At 43.7% G+C, this 13,987-nt stretch overlaps 1 protein-coding gene across 2 annotated transcripts in view; it reads right to left on the reverse strand.

Moving 5' to 3' along the window:
* Positions 1-13,987, reverse strand: part of ACOT11 (acyl-CoA thioesterase 11) — a 113,907-nt gene that overhangs the window by 80,807 nt on the left and 19,113 nt on the right. The window contains exon 1 of one of the 2 annotated variants that reach the window (XM_054981517.1): positions 3,783-3,977. The exons of the other annotated variant lie outside the window; for it this stretch is intronic. The gene's annotated coding sequence lies outside the window, so the exon portion shown is untranslated. Of the gene's footprint in view, positions 1-3,782; positions 3,978-13,987 lie in introns of those variants that run through there. 2 annotated transcript variants of the gene reach the window in all.

The raw sequence follows: 13,987 nt of genomic DNA on the forward strand, positions 1-13,987 counted from the left end.
TCAAACAGCTATTAAAATCTGAATGAGATTCTTGCACTTATTCCAGGTAGATGTTTCAAGCAGTACAGATCTTCATATAATTTTTTCACCCTGCATATGATCATGAGTGCTTTGTTTGTTTGCTTCATTGGGTCCCATAATGTGAGGAACTGCTGTAAACAAGAATGATACGTTGAGTGGCATGGAGATCAGTCAAATTCAGCTTTACACTTGGGATCATTCACTAAGTAGTGTGCAGCTCATGTTACAGATCTAACTGTCTACATCCATCAGAAAAGGCTCTTCCTTCCTACCAGACTGACCAGGCAGGAATCCTGGTGTGTCAGTGGGTTTTTTAAACTTTCTTTGCCATGCAGCTTGTGGCTTGTGTTCTTTTCCCCAGCCCTGTTGGCTCCGTAAGAGCTTGTGTGTGGGTGTGTCTGCTTCTTACTTGAGGTCCAGATTACACAGAGGAATTGTGGAAAGCTGTTGAGATGGCAATCCTGCACTGTGGCCGAGACTTAGCTCTGATCACAGTTTTTCAGCCACGGTTCCATGGAACTCAGAGGTTCTGCACGCATCCCCCAGGAGTTCCCCAAAGTCTGACATCTTCCTTCTTCAGGCTCTTCACTTGCATCAGTCAGTTAGCCTGTTGTTTTGCTGAGACATTCCACATTCTGCTAGCTGGGTACACAAAATGGTAGGAACGTCCACAAGTAACATGTAGGCTAGTCTACACATCTTTTGTGACACATCTTGCAATCTTCAAAGCCAAATGTCCAAAATCATTGTATTTGTGAGTGGGGAAACAAAACAGGTAAGTATGTCTTTTGGTTTATTTATTCAGTTTTATATGGTCTTGAATAATATTCCAAGTATAATTATTCATTAGTACAAAATTGTCTTTGAATTGTGTAATTATTAAATAATTTACTGCCAGATTTTACTTGGTTTTTAATTTGTAGCTGAAGAAAGGAGAAGGGATTGGGGTTCCATTACAGGGATTTCTCAACCACCCAAAAAGGCTGAAACCCCCTGGCCTACAGAGAACTGGAAAAGTTTGAGATGCTATAATTTCCAACACCTCTTTCCTGTTAAAATAAATGCAAGATGTGGAAGGAAGCAACTTTAAAAATAACACTTGGGAAACTGTTGCTTTTTCGCCTTGTCTTAAACTAGATCTTGCTTTGCTTAATTTAATTCATTTCTAGTTTCAAACTATCAGAGCATCTTTCACACTTTCTGGGGAATATTTGAAAAACAGAAAAATGAACAATAATCATTAAATTCTCAGGGGGGATTATTGGTGTATAATTAAGCAATAACCATAGTAACAAGCAAGTCTGCATTAACCTGACCTACTTTGAAACATTCCATTTGCATGTCGGGAGCAATGTCATTATCTTCCAAACTCTCCCAAACCCTGGAAGTACAAAAAGGGCAGGGCAACTAATTCTTTGCAGCAGAAGCAGCAGGAGATAAGGAGGAACAAGGGAGCCCCGTGCAATACAATCAGAATACATAGCCAGATTACATATTTATTCCCAATTTACTTCCTTACACCATCACAAAAGGAAAGAACTAGAACACATTTTAACAGTTTTTTTCTGCTAATGTATACCTCCCCCCCACCCCCAAAAATCTCCAAATCTTGATCTAGAATGAAATTAATATAAATCCTCCAAGACTGGCGGCTGCCTTCTCAAATCCTGAGCCAGTTTGGTGTAGTGGTTAAGAGCGCAGGACTCTAATCTGAAGAACTGGGTTTGATTCCTCACTCCTTTGCTTGAAACCAGCTGGGTGACCTTGGGTCAGTCACAGCTTCTAGGAGCTCTCTCAGCCCCAACCACCTCACAAGGTGTTTTGTTGTGGGGATAATAATGACATACTTTGTAAACTGCCCTGAGTGGGTGTTAAATCATCCTGAAGGGCAGTATATAAATTGAATGTTGTTGTTATCCCAGTGTCGTTTTCATGCAGAAAATAGCATGAATCTCATATGTAATACTGTCACACACAAAGTATGTAAACAAGCCTAGTGTCCTAGCTAAATTGCAATAACTAGCATGTTTCCCCCCCTCAGCAAAATCTCTCCATGGCATTCCCTTCTCTCTAACATATAACTATTTCATCCTTTTCCCCTCTCCCTAAAGATCTGGATGCTGCTCACTCAGGAAATCTGCAACAACAGCATTTGAAGGGAATGCAAAAGTCACACTAGCAAAAAGTTCAAAATTGCTGCTACTATGCACTTTATGAATAAGTAGTGATGGTCAGAATGTGAATGAAAAGCAGGGCTGGTGAGTCCTTCATAATGCACAAAGCATTGGGATGGAGAGTCATTATTTGTCCAAAGTGGGGAGAACATGCCCCCTCCCAAGTCAGCATATTATTAGAATTAACTTTTTATATATAAACTTTTTCATACTGTTATATTCCACAGATAAAAAAGGAAAGAGAAATGCACGAATATGGGTCTCATATAAACATGAAGAAATTATTTCTGGTGCAGCTAAAATATCACCCACCAGTAATATAAAATGGCAAGCTGAAGATGTACTTTAGGAAGAAATGCTTGGAAGAAACTCTTTGCCTGTTAACACTCTGGTAAAATTCAGAAGCAAGACCCATTTATTTCACGGTGCTTTACTTCTAAACAAACTAAGTTCGAACTGCAGCCTAAAAGTGCAATTTAGATTAATCAGATAAAGATAATGAGATAGGCCCAACCATGGGATCATCATAAATCTGAAGCCTTGGAGAAACTGCCCATCAAGGTCTTTGAGGTGCGTGTGATGAGTACATACATATACTTATATCCCACTTTCCTTCAGTTTTCAGAGAAAGTGCGTGTTTAGGTTCAGTGCAATACGAGGTTTTTTGCGCCTATACGGATCCAATCTCAAACACGCCATAGCCAGTAGACCATTCCTGACTGGCCTGTCTCTAATGGCCTGTCTCTAATACCAGCAGGCAAAAACAGGCAGTGCAGATGTGCTGTATACAGCACAGGCACTGGGCATGCTCAACTAATTCACCAAGTTGTTAGGGGGGGGGGAATGAGATTTCACTTTCTCCCTCCCAATGTGCAGTTTCCACTGGGACACAATTATATCCAGAATGCATGCGGTAGGTGAAATTTCTGGGAAGAGAAATTAAAAGCAACCTCTAAAAGTTCTCAAGGCTCTGCAACAATACCGTCATGGCATTACTATACAACAGAAAATCCAGGCTAAGAAAGCCTCAGAGCCCTGCTCCCATCACTGATCCTGGACATCCACATACTTTGGATATCTAACCCCTGCAGTCTGGACAGCCATGCTATGTCAGATAAGACAATAACAAGATAGGGTTCCTTAAAAATGGAGATTTCTGCTTATTTGAAGAGTTTGGATGACTGAAAATGCAAACAATTAAAAATGTTCTATTTTCACAACAGAAGAAGATGCTCTTCAACACATTTTTTAAAATCCAAAACATAGTTCACAGTGCATTATACAGCATCTTCCCAAGAGAAGTATGCATTTTTCTTAGCCACAGAAGTTAATTTTATGAAGAAAACCAGCATTCTAAGCCAATAAAGAAATCTGTTTTGAGTTCTGCCTGAAGGCAACTGCATTAGCACAGAGGTATCTTATGCTAAACAAACATACATTGCTCTGGCAGCCTTCTGTCCAATATCCTCTCTACTACCAGTGATTCAAATGTCCGAAGAATCATCTCCCCCTCCCCGCTTTGTAAAGCCAGGAGACTCTGTTCAGGACGGTTCACTTTCTCCCCCCATGTTTCTCAGCCCTTCTCACCTGCTCCGAAGAATCTGAGCACTGCTAGGGACTGATTCCTGTGCGACAGTGGATGGATCGGTTCAGGCAGTGACTTTATGGGAAGGACAAAACACCAGACCACCTGTTTGCAATGTTTCCCAGCCCCATACTTTTTACTGTGTGTGTGTGTGTGTCCCTTGGGCCTTCTAGGCAGAGTCACAGCGAGGTCTATTCCTTGGATCACTGGGGAATTGAACACACACACACAACCCACTTCCGCAAAAAAAAAAAGTCATTTGAAGTTTTCTTAAGGTGGAACTTAAAGCATAACCATCATCATTAGCCACTTCCAAAAGCTCTTTTATCAAAACCTCTTCCTTCTTAGATAAAGGGTTTTCTCCAGCATGATCAGGAATCCTGATTGTACATCATACCCCCAAATTGTCATACCACCACTTCATGATCAAATAAGATGAACAGAGTCCTTGGATTTCTGAACTTTCAAAGCACATTGCAATAGTCATTTCAGTTTTTCCTCCACAAAGTCCATTTAATTTCATTACAAATCTCAGTATTTTAGACTTCCCAAAATCTCCCAAAATCAGAAGATTCAGATCTTTGAGGGGTGTGTTTTCTAGTTTTTATTCACAAGTCATATATGTATATGGATTATTTGTTCTGGTAGGGAGTAGCTATTCCAGTGCTTTCCTTTGTCTACTCTTTACACCCTTCTGATCCAATTTATACAGTCACATTTGCCTGAGAATTAGGGATACCGTACCCTTGGTGGGGACGGGGGATCCCCCGACTCCACCCCTCACACCCCAACCCCTTACCTGGCCGGTGGGGGGGGGGCGCACACCTTCTGTGTGAAGTCCCTTGCAGCGCTGCGCGCTCCTGTGCACAGCAGCCACCTGGATTGGCCCAGTTTGGCCCAGATTGGGGCCACTGCAGAGTGCAGGAGCGCTCTTGCGCTCCGCAGCGGCTCAAAATGGGCCCGATCCATGCCCAAATGGGGCCATTTTTGGTGCTGTGGAGGGCAGGAGCGCTCCTGCCCTCCACAGCGGCTCAAAATGGGGGCCATCCGTGCCAAAATGGGCCCAAAATGAGCCAATTTTGGCACGGACCGGGCCCATTTTCGGCCGCTGCAGAGGGCAGGAGCGCTCCTGCATTCTGCAGCAGCTCAAAACAGGCCCGATCCGTGACAAAACAGGCACAAAACGAGCCCATTTTGGCACAGATCGGGCCCCTTTTGGGCCGCTGTAGAGGGCAGTAGTGCTCCTGCCCTCCACAGCGGCCCTGATCTAAGCCCCTGCGGAGTGTGGGTGCACTCCGGGGAGGGGCCCCCGCATGATGACGTCACTTCTCGGAAGTAACGTCATCACACTTGCGGGAGCACACATGTACCCCCCACCCTGGAAAGGTGAGTGCCAGGCCCCAATCCCCCCGCTGGGAGGTTGAGGGGGCCTGGCAACCCTACTGAGGATACCAGTGAGTGCAATGTGCAAGTCACCTTCCAAAAGTCTTATGACAACAGCATTAACTGAGCAACAGAGACAAATAGAGGAGAATGCAGATGACAGATTTACAGAGCTTGCAACTGTCAAGGTCACACAAACACTGGAGACTAGTTGGAGATCCATTCCACCATTGTGATGATTTAGTTGAGTCACTCCAATCAGCTCTGAACCAATGCTAGAGTAGCACAGGATACTGGATGACATGTACTGTGCAATTCTAAGAAGAGTTACTCCAATTTAAGCTTATTGATTTCAATGGGTTTAGACTGGAGTAACTCTTTTTAGGCTTGCACTGTTCGTCAACCATAACAGTTGCTTGCAGTATGGAAGGAAAAGTTTTGAGTAAACTCATGACTGCCAGGGACTTCTGGGCTCTCCCCAGCCCATTCCAGCTTGCATCAGTCCTGAGAATGATTCACTAAGATGGACCCTTGCCCCTTAAAAATGGTGGGGGATGAGCTACCACCTTGTTGGCTTGTGAGCAAAATGGGCTTCTGTTCTGCTGCTGTCCCTACTGGGGGCAGAAACAAGAGACAAGTGGGAAAAGGGGACTTTAGCTGTTTGTTTCACAACTGTCCATATCTAATTTCTACATAGCACAACATATGTAAACCAAAAGTATCCCATGGCCACAAAGCAAGTGGGAGATAGCAATACCAGATCACATTGGAAGCTGACAAAAAAGAGATTTAATCTGCATCTCAACATCACTGGAATTTATTCCTGAAAATCAGCATTTCTTTTTTGAAATACTGACGCATTAGCTTTTAAAATAAAAAATTGTCATTTCCAATGCATCCCAAAACCTGTCTTCTTAGTATTATACTAGAAATTATACAGATGGCATTGCAGAAATAATGCCCCATGACAACCATTTTCATATGACAATTTGCATCAAATGTAATTGTTTGAGAAAAAATTGACATGCACACATTTATTATGTCTCTTGATGCACCATCCACTGATGGCGGACAAGCCACTTTGCAACACTGGAACCACTGTTCTTTTGCAGAAGAACAGTACACTCCTGTCTCTTATTTTAAAAATACATTATTAGTGAGTTCTAGATTCTGGATACTGGATTCTGCCTGGATTCTGTATAGAAGATTTATAGTTCAAACCCAAAATTCTCTGTCAATGGAAATTAGTTTTCAATTACTGAAGAAGTAACATGTATAACTTTAAAATATATTAAAATGCTTCATTCACACAGCATCCTTCCTTAGAAACAAAATAGTACAATAAAACGATGAAATAATGTTAGACTTTTTTTATCGTGTAGGACATTAACACTGCAATAGATTAAGCACAGATATCGTAGATGCATATACAACGCCTTGAAATAATTTTTGCAGCAGATCATACTTTAGTTCAAGCCAGATAACAGATGTTGGATGCAGCAATTCCTGAATGACATTCTACAGCCCATCAGAATACCCCCTTTTGTTCTGAGAAATCCAAATTCTTCTAAATGGTTGTATTAATGCAGATTTCAAACACTGAAAAGGTTAATAATTCCAGAGGGGTAACTAAGTTAGTCTGCTGCAGCAAAAAGAAAAATGCATCTTGCAGCACACCTTAAAGATTAACTATTTTTAATTCCATTTATTCCATCATAAGAAACTTCAAAGTAGAGAGACCACTCCATAATATGCTATGGGTGAACCTCCGCTTTGCTTGCACTTTCTGTAGGAGGTGTAAAAAGGTTCATGGCACTAAACAAGGCAATAATACCCATTTTTTCAGTGATCTGCGGTAGGGTAAGCCCTTCCATTCCTAAACCTCTCCATTTGTTTTACTAGCAATATGCCTTCTTTTTTTTTTTAGAGTTGCTCCTTGCTGTACTCTTGGATATTTACTCTGGAGCCCTCTTCACTGGGTGCTGCCTGGCTGCACATATTCAGCTGACATTTGAAGAGAAAGTAAGTAATGTGTTATATAACCAGGAATAGAAGTTCAAAGGACAACCATCTTCAGTTTAGAAAGTCCACAAGCATTTGCGCCCTATTGTTCAGGTTTTTAAACTGAAAAGACTAACTAAGAGCTTTCTATATTCAACTAATAAAGCTCTTTTGGTATCAGCTTTGTCTAGCATTCATTCTTATCTTACTGCTGCTCCCTTCCTTGGCACTCAGGAGTAGCTAAAGGTCTACTCTGACTTGCATCTTGTCCTCATGGATGCCTCTTCTACCTTTCTACTCATGCAAGCCTATATTTCAGCAGTGCTGTTATTGTTCCTTGCCTTTGGAAAAATTATCTCCTGGTCCTTTGACTTTTGCTCTTATACCCATAACACCACCTCTAGGTAGGGGTGTGCAGTTCGGGTTCGGATTTTGATTAAAAAATATTGAATTTTACCTGATTCGGTAAAATTCGGTACTACCGAACATAAATCTGTATTGCTGAATAAATTAAAATAAATTCAGTAATACCAAATTTAAGTTTGCCAAATTTATTTGTGAAATGTGGTAAAATTCAGAAACAGTGATGGGGCTGTTCCCTGCTATTCCTTTGCTAAGGAACAGCAAAGAAACACTGCTTCCCTCCTTTTTTAACTAGATGGGAGGGGGAGTGAGGCAGAGGCAGGAGAGAGAAGAGGGAGGGGGAAGGAGGAAGAGAGGGGGAGAGTGAATGGCCAATCCTTGCAGCAGCACTCCCCTGTCCAATGGGATTCTCAAAAAGGAGAGTGCATTTTTTAAACTGCTGCAAGGGGTTAAATTAGGAGACTTGCCTCGGAGCAGTCCCCATTTTGCTCTGGCCTGGAGATTTAGAGACACATTGCCTTGCTGCTGGTGGTGTTGGTTCCTTCTCTCTGTGGTCTGGGACCCTGGCTGGCCTGCTTTGGACTGCGACTGCCTGGATTGTGAGGTGAGTGATTCCTGCTGCTGAGACCTGCACTTCGAGGACCTCTGCTACTGCACCCAAGGACGGAACCTGGAGGACTGGTTTGTGAGTCATTAAATCCACTGGGTTTTCTCTCTCTTTGGTGGGAGGGGGGTGGCCTAGTGTCTGGGAGGGATAGGATTGGGGGGAAGGGAAGGGGAAAGGGTTTTTTTAGTTTGCATTTTAAAAAGTGCTTTTTTTTGCTGTATGTGGGGAGGTTATGGTTGGGCTTTTGTGTAGGGGGCACTTTGGTTTCAGGCTGTTATATTTACTGTTAATTTTGCTGTTTGTTCTTCTGGAGGGGCTTTTCCTGTTGTGGGTGAATAGTTGCTTAGTTTAGTGTTTTATAGTTCCTGTTCATTTAATTAAGTTCACATTCTTCTTCTGCGGTGGGGAGAGTCTCCTGTTGTGGATGCTTGCTTTGTGAGTGTTAATTTTTGCTGATTGTTCTTTGGGGGTGCTGTTGGGCTTTCTTTACAGAAGTTTGGTTGGTGGTTTTTGCAGGGTTCTTTTTGCTGGTGGTTTGGTAAGTTATTCAATTGTTGTTCATTGCTCTTCTTGGGGGGAGTGTTTGTTTGGGGCTTATTTGTTAATTTAAATTACCTAGTGGTGTTTGGGTGTACTTTTTGGGTATCCTGAGAGGATGTATGTACAGTGCCAGCACTGCAGGACCTGGGTCAATCGAGGGAGGGATGTGAATAATCTCTCAACGACCAGCCTGAGGAACCAAATGAAGAAGCTCCACCAGGTGGTGCTTCTTCAAGGGGAGAGAGAGACTGGCACCACACAGCAAACCAGCAGGGCAACCATCTCTGGTGCTCTTCCCCCCCCCCCGGTTTCCTGTAGAGAAGGGACATCAAGAATCTCTGCTGGAGATATTTGGTGCACATGGCACTAGTGTGCCAAGAAGGGGGATCCAGAAGGCATCTAAGTTCATCACACAGAAGATTGTGAACATGATTGACATTGACAAGCTTTCTCTTTAGTAGAGCACTTCGACTTCCGAAGGCTGCTCCAGCTGCTCTCTCCTTGGTACAGAGCTGCCAAGGAGCACGTGAAAGCAGACGTGTCTCGTGCCACCAGGAGAACTGTGCACGTCACATCAGACATCTGGACCTGCACTTAGCCACATACTTCTTGCTTACTGCGCACTGGTGGCAAACCAATGACCTTCAGGGTGGTGATGGGATGATGAGCATCAGGTAGGGTCAGATGGGAGACTACCTAGTCAGCTACCACAAATCATTGCTCCACAGTGAGGTTGTCAATGAGGTGCACACAGCAGAGAATATCGCTGCCACAATCAGGAGGGAATTAGTGGACTTGGTAGGTGAGGGTGAGGGCATTGTCGCCATGGGATTCATGGTGACTGGTGGCAGTGCAAACATGAAGAAAATAGCATTGAAAGTGGGCCTCAGGCACATTTACTGTGTGGCCCACAAACTCCATCTCCTGGTCAAGGACATGCTTGGTCTGGGTTCCACCAAGGAACCTACTGAGGACCCCGAAACTTGCGAGTGCCAGCGTCTCCTCCAGAAATGCCAGCAACTCACAAGTCACTTCTCATGCAGCATGAAAGCAACTCACCAATTGTGCCAGAAGCAGGACAGAACAGGCATGTGGGAGCATTGCCTGATCATTGAAGGTGACACTAATTGGAACTCTGCCTGCATCATGCCTGAGCATTTGGTGGAGCAGCAGGCTACCCCTGCAGCATGGCTCTCAGAGAGCAATACTTTGAGGGGAGAGGGTGAGTTCATGCGAAAGGATTGGCTCACCATCTCCCAGGCATAGATGCAGAGAAGTTAGCCGTGTTAGTCTGTGGTAGCAAAATCAAAAAGAGTCCAGTAGCACCTTTAAGACTAACCAATTTTATTTTAGCATAAGCTTTCGAGAATCAAGTTCTCTTCGTCAGATGCCTGTATCAGGCATCTGACAAAGAGAACTTGATTCTCGAAAGCTTATGCTAAAATAAAATTGGTTAGTCTTAAAGGTGCTACTCATCTCCCAGGCAGTAGAAGTCCTGAGTCCCTTCAACGACTTCACTGTTGTCTTGTCTGACATGGTGACCCTGGGTCTGATCATTCCTCTGGTGCATATGCTTCAGAGTGCTATGGCCTCCTTCCTGGACCCAGACACAGGATGTGCAGACCTGGTTCCAGGAGTGTGCACATTCATGAGAAGGCTGCAACAGGGCATCACGCTCCAAGGAGTCATACATGTTGCTGACCATGTGTAACCCACATATCAAGGGCACCTTTGCTGAGCGGCCAGGAACCTCACCAGCATGAGAGATGCCCTCTGTGTGCAGGTGTGGCATAGACAGGCCGAGAGGGGCCTCCTGTCAGCAGGAGGGGTGGGGGAGGGGTCCAGCTCTGCTAGTCCCCCTCCCCTACTCAGCAGGCTCCCCTCATGGCCAGTGCTGGGATGTTCATGAAGATGGAAACGCTCTGGTGTGCCCTCGGCCCCTCTGGGAACATGAGGCAGGTGAGTCAGGATTCAGGAGAGACAATAGTCAGAACTAACATGAAGAGTCCTGAGAGTTGTTTTCCACCAATCCACTGATTACTGGGCCAAGAAGGTGGTGATCTGGTCGGACCTTTCTCTTAAGGCTCAGAAGCTCCTCTCATGCACTCTGGCGAGCATGGAGAGCAAGCATGCCTTTTTCTATGCGGGCAACATTGTCAGCTCGCATTGCACTTGCTTGCTCTCCTGGAGAGTTGACCAAAGGAAAAACAACAATTGTGAAAGCTTACTAAGATGTCTAAATCAATGCCACTTAAACTCCAATAAAATAATTGCTACAAAACTGTGTCTATTTTATGGGTACAAGTCATATGTTCAAAACACATTTGTGAAAATACACTCCAAGTCAACCTCCAATTCAGTATGCAACTCACTTTACAATGAATCCCTCTGTAACAATAAAGTGCTAGTGCTTGACATACAATAAATATATTTCATAAATACAATTCATAAATATATCAATGAATAATTCAATATTGTTCTAGTCCATGCACTGTTACAGTCCCAAAATCCAAAACAGCATGCTAGGAAATATACGTATTTAGGGCTCCATATTTCCCTCAGAATCTTCAGTGGATCATATCAAAGTCCAGTTTCAAGTCCAGAGCCAGTTTTGCCAGTCATTCCTTTCTTTGTAGAGCCCAAAAGTCAATCAGCTGTGACTAGTTAACCAGTTGTCCAGTGCATTTGTCCCATTTCATTGCTTTTTAGAAAGCAGTCACAATATGGAATCTACATCAAAACACGTATCAATCAGGCTAAAAATATTTCTCCAAACTCTCCCCTGGAGAGTTGAGCAGTTGGTCTTCCTGAAGGTCAACATGCAGCTCTTCAATTTCCAACCTCTGGACTTCCAGAGTGAATGAGGTGAGCTAAGACAAAAGCACCAGCCTGTGTTGGCAAATTATTTTGCAGATAACTGAGAAAAGAGGACCCAGAAATGTTCTTCTCTTGCCACTGGGATAGGAAGAGTCAGAAAGAAATGTTAAGGAAAGCAGAGGACAACACACAAGATGAGTCACAGAAGAAACCCACAGAAACACCCAAATGAAGCTAATGTTCACTAAACTGAACTTTCCTCATTGCAGGGGTGGGAGGGATGGCTGGCTGATGATGAAGGCTACAGCAGAGAGAATTTCTTGGGTTTCACAGTTTCAGCCTGAGGCCAGTGGGTAGGAATGGGATCCATCTTATACAACTATGCTCGGCGCATGCCATTGCCTTCTGCTTGTGGCTGGGTACTGCTTGGTTCTGTTCTGTGGTGTACTCCCACTGGCTGAACCCAGCACATAGCTGCTGTGAATGACACTGGTTCTGTTGGGTAAGTTGCAAGAGTGTCCCTTGGTTCAGTTTGGGTTGGGTGGAACGGATGTGTTTCTCTGATGTGAAGTTGATCCCCTTGCTTCTCTTTGGTTTTCAGGGGATTCCATTTCCTTGCTTCAGTTTGCTTCTAGTTGCAATACTGTACTTTGCTTCATTTTGGTTTGGGTGATTCTCTAATTTGATGTTAGTTGTCATAGGGAACAATGGTCAGCCTACTCAAGGGGCGCAAGGGTTTGGAGGGGCATCAATTTGGATCTGTTGGGCTTCCCCAGGGATGAGCTTGCAGTTGGGAAAGAACTTGGAAAAGTTCTCATCATTGGGAACAATGGAGAATAGCTGGTTAGCCTGTTCAGGGGATGCTTGGGGTGGGGTTGGGGTTGGTACCAGTTTGATTCTGTTGGACTGTCTGGTGTATAGCTTGTACTTGGGAATGTGCCTCTGGTCATGGAGCCTTGGTCCATGTGTTTTTGTAGTGGGAGTCAGCTTGGAATTTTTTCACACAATGGAAACAAATGGAGTGGCCCGGGGGTGCTTTGTCCCTGAAACTTGAGGGGGTCTTCACAGAACAGTGAGGAGTAGGCCTTCTGCAAATTTGGTGGATTTTGCTTGCAAAATGGCACCTCCAGCCTCCTGGATAGCCCCCATAGTTTTCCCCATAGAGAATAATAGAGATTGGAGGTGGCTGGGAGCACCTTCTTTGGAGATGCCATAAAATCCACACACACCCCGGTCCAGCTGAAAGAAACTTAGTGGGCAGCTAGAGAACAGATAGGAGTAGGTCCCCTGCAAATTGAGTGAAATTCAGTCCAAAAATGCCCCCTCCCGGTCACCAGATATTTCCAAATTGAGTTTCCCTTAGGAAACATGGCCAAATTTTACCAAATTTGCTTTGTATTACCGAACTGAAGTGGAGAATGAATTCAGTATTACTGAACCCGAATGTTTTCCCTGTGCACACCCCTACCTCTAGATAGTCCATCAAGACATGTTTCTGTCCACAGACCCTTGTTTGGCCTGGAATCATCCACAATTCCATTTAAGCCATTTCCTTGGGCAGCAGATTATGACTAGCTTCAAGATGCACCAGCATTAAAACAATCAGACAAATCAACATCTATAGGAACTGAATAGTTCATTGGACTGGTAAAAATATCACAGGCCAACAGTTTACATGTGTGCAGTACACTGAAAACACTACATCATATTAGTGATGATTAAATGTAGAGAGAGGATTCCAGCGTTTCTTCCTGTTCCTTGACTTAGCTCTTCTCGGTGCTGTTCTACATACTATTATTCTATAGTGGAGCTCCTTGTGGCAGCTATGAACTACAGATCAGTTCCATATGTGGGATACCTCCCATTTTACCAAAACGTTTTCACATCACTGCTTATCTTGATAGCTACCATATGCAGCTGTGGCAAAACAGCAACTATTTCAAGCAGTTTCCGTGTAACAGCCATAACATAAAGTCCAGCCCTCCATCTTTCTACTGTGGCCTGCAACTGTGCAACATTTAATCAAGTATATGAAAATCAGCAAGATTTGAATAGAGACCAATAGGAATTGTAATTTGCAAGGTGGTCCTTCCTGAAAAGAACATCAGAAAGTACACAGATGCATCATGGAATACAGCTCTATGGAGAACTTATCTTGGTTAAGCAAATAGAGAGGCAGAACTGAAATAAAGCAGCAATTTATAACACATTGGTTCCATGGTTTGCATTTGAGAGGAACATGGTTGGACTACTGCTGGTTTTCTGTATTTCTAACGTGTGCCTCTTTCCAGAGAATTTGGTATAACCCAACACCAGCAATAAACTTAAGCATGTATTTCACATACAGGTTGCTTGTAAGATCAGATTGTAACAATATGGTCTGAAAACACTGCTTCTCGCCCGTCTTCTTTTTAAATGTTACAGTGTCCAGCCTGTTGGAGAGTTCTGATAAGTTCAAAAGCTTGCACAGTGTTTTCTGTTAATTTGGTTGGTCCT

Source organism: Eublepharis macularius, chromosome 5 (genome assembly GCF_028583425.1).
Source record: "Eublepharis macularius isolate TG4126 chromosome 5, MPM_Emac_v1.0, whole genome shotgun sequence".
NCBI classification, from domain to species: Eukaryota; Metazoa; Chordata; class Lepidosauria; order Squamata; family Eublepharidae; genus Eublepharis; species Eublepharis macularius.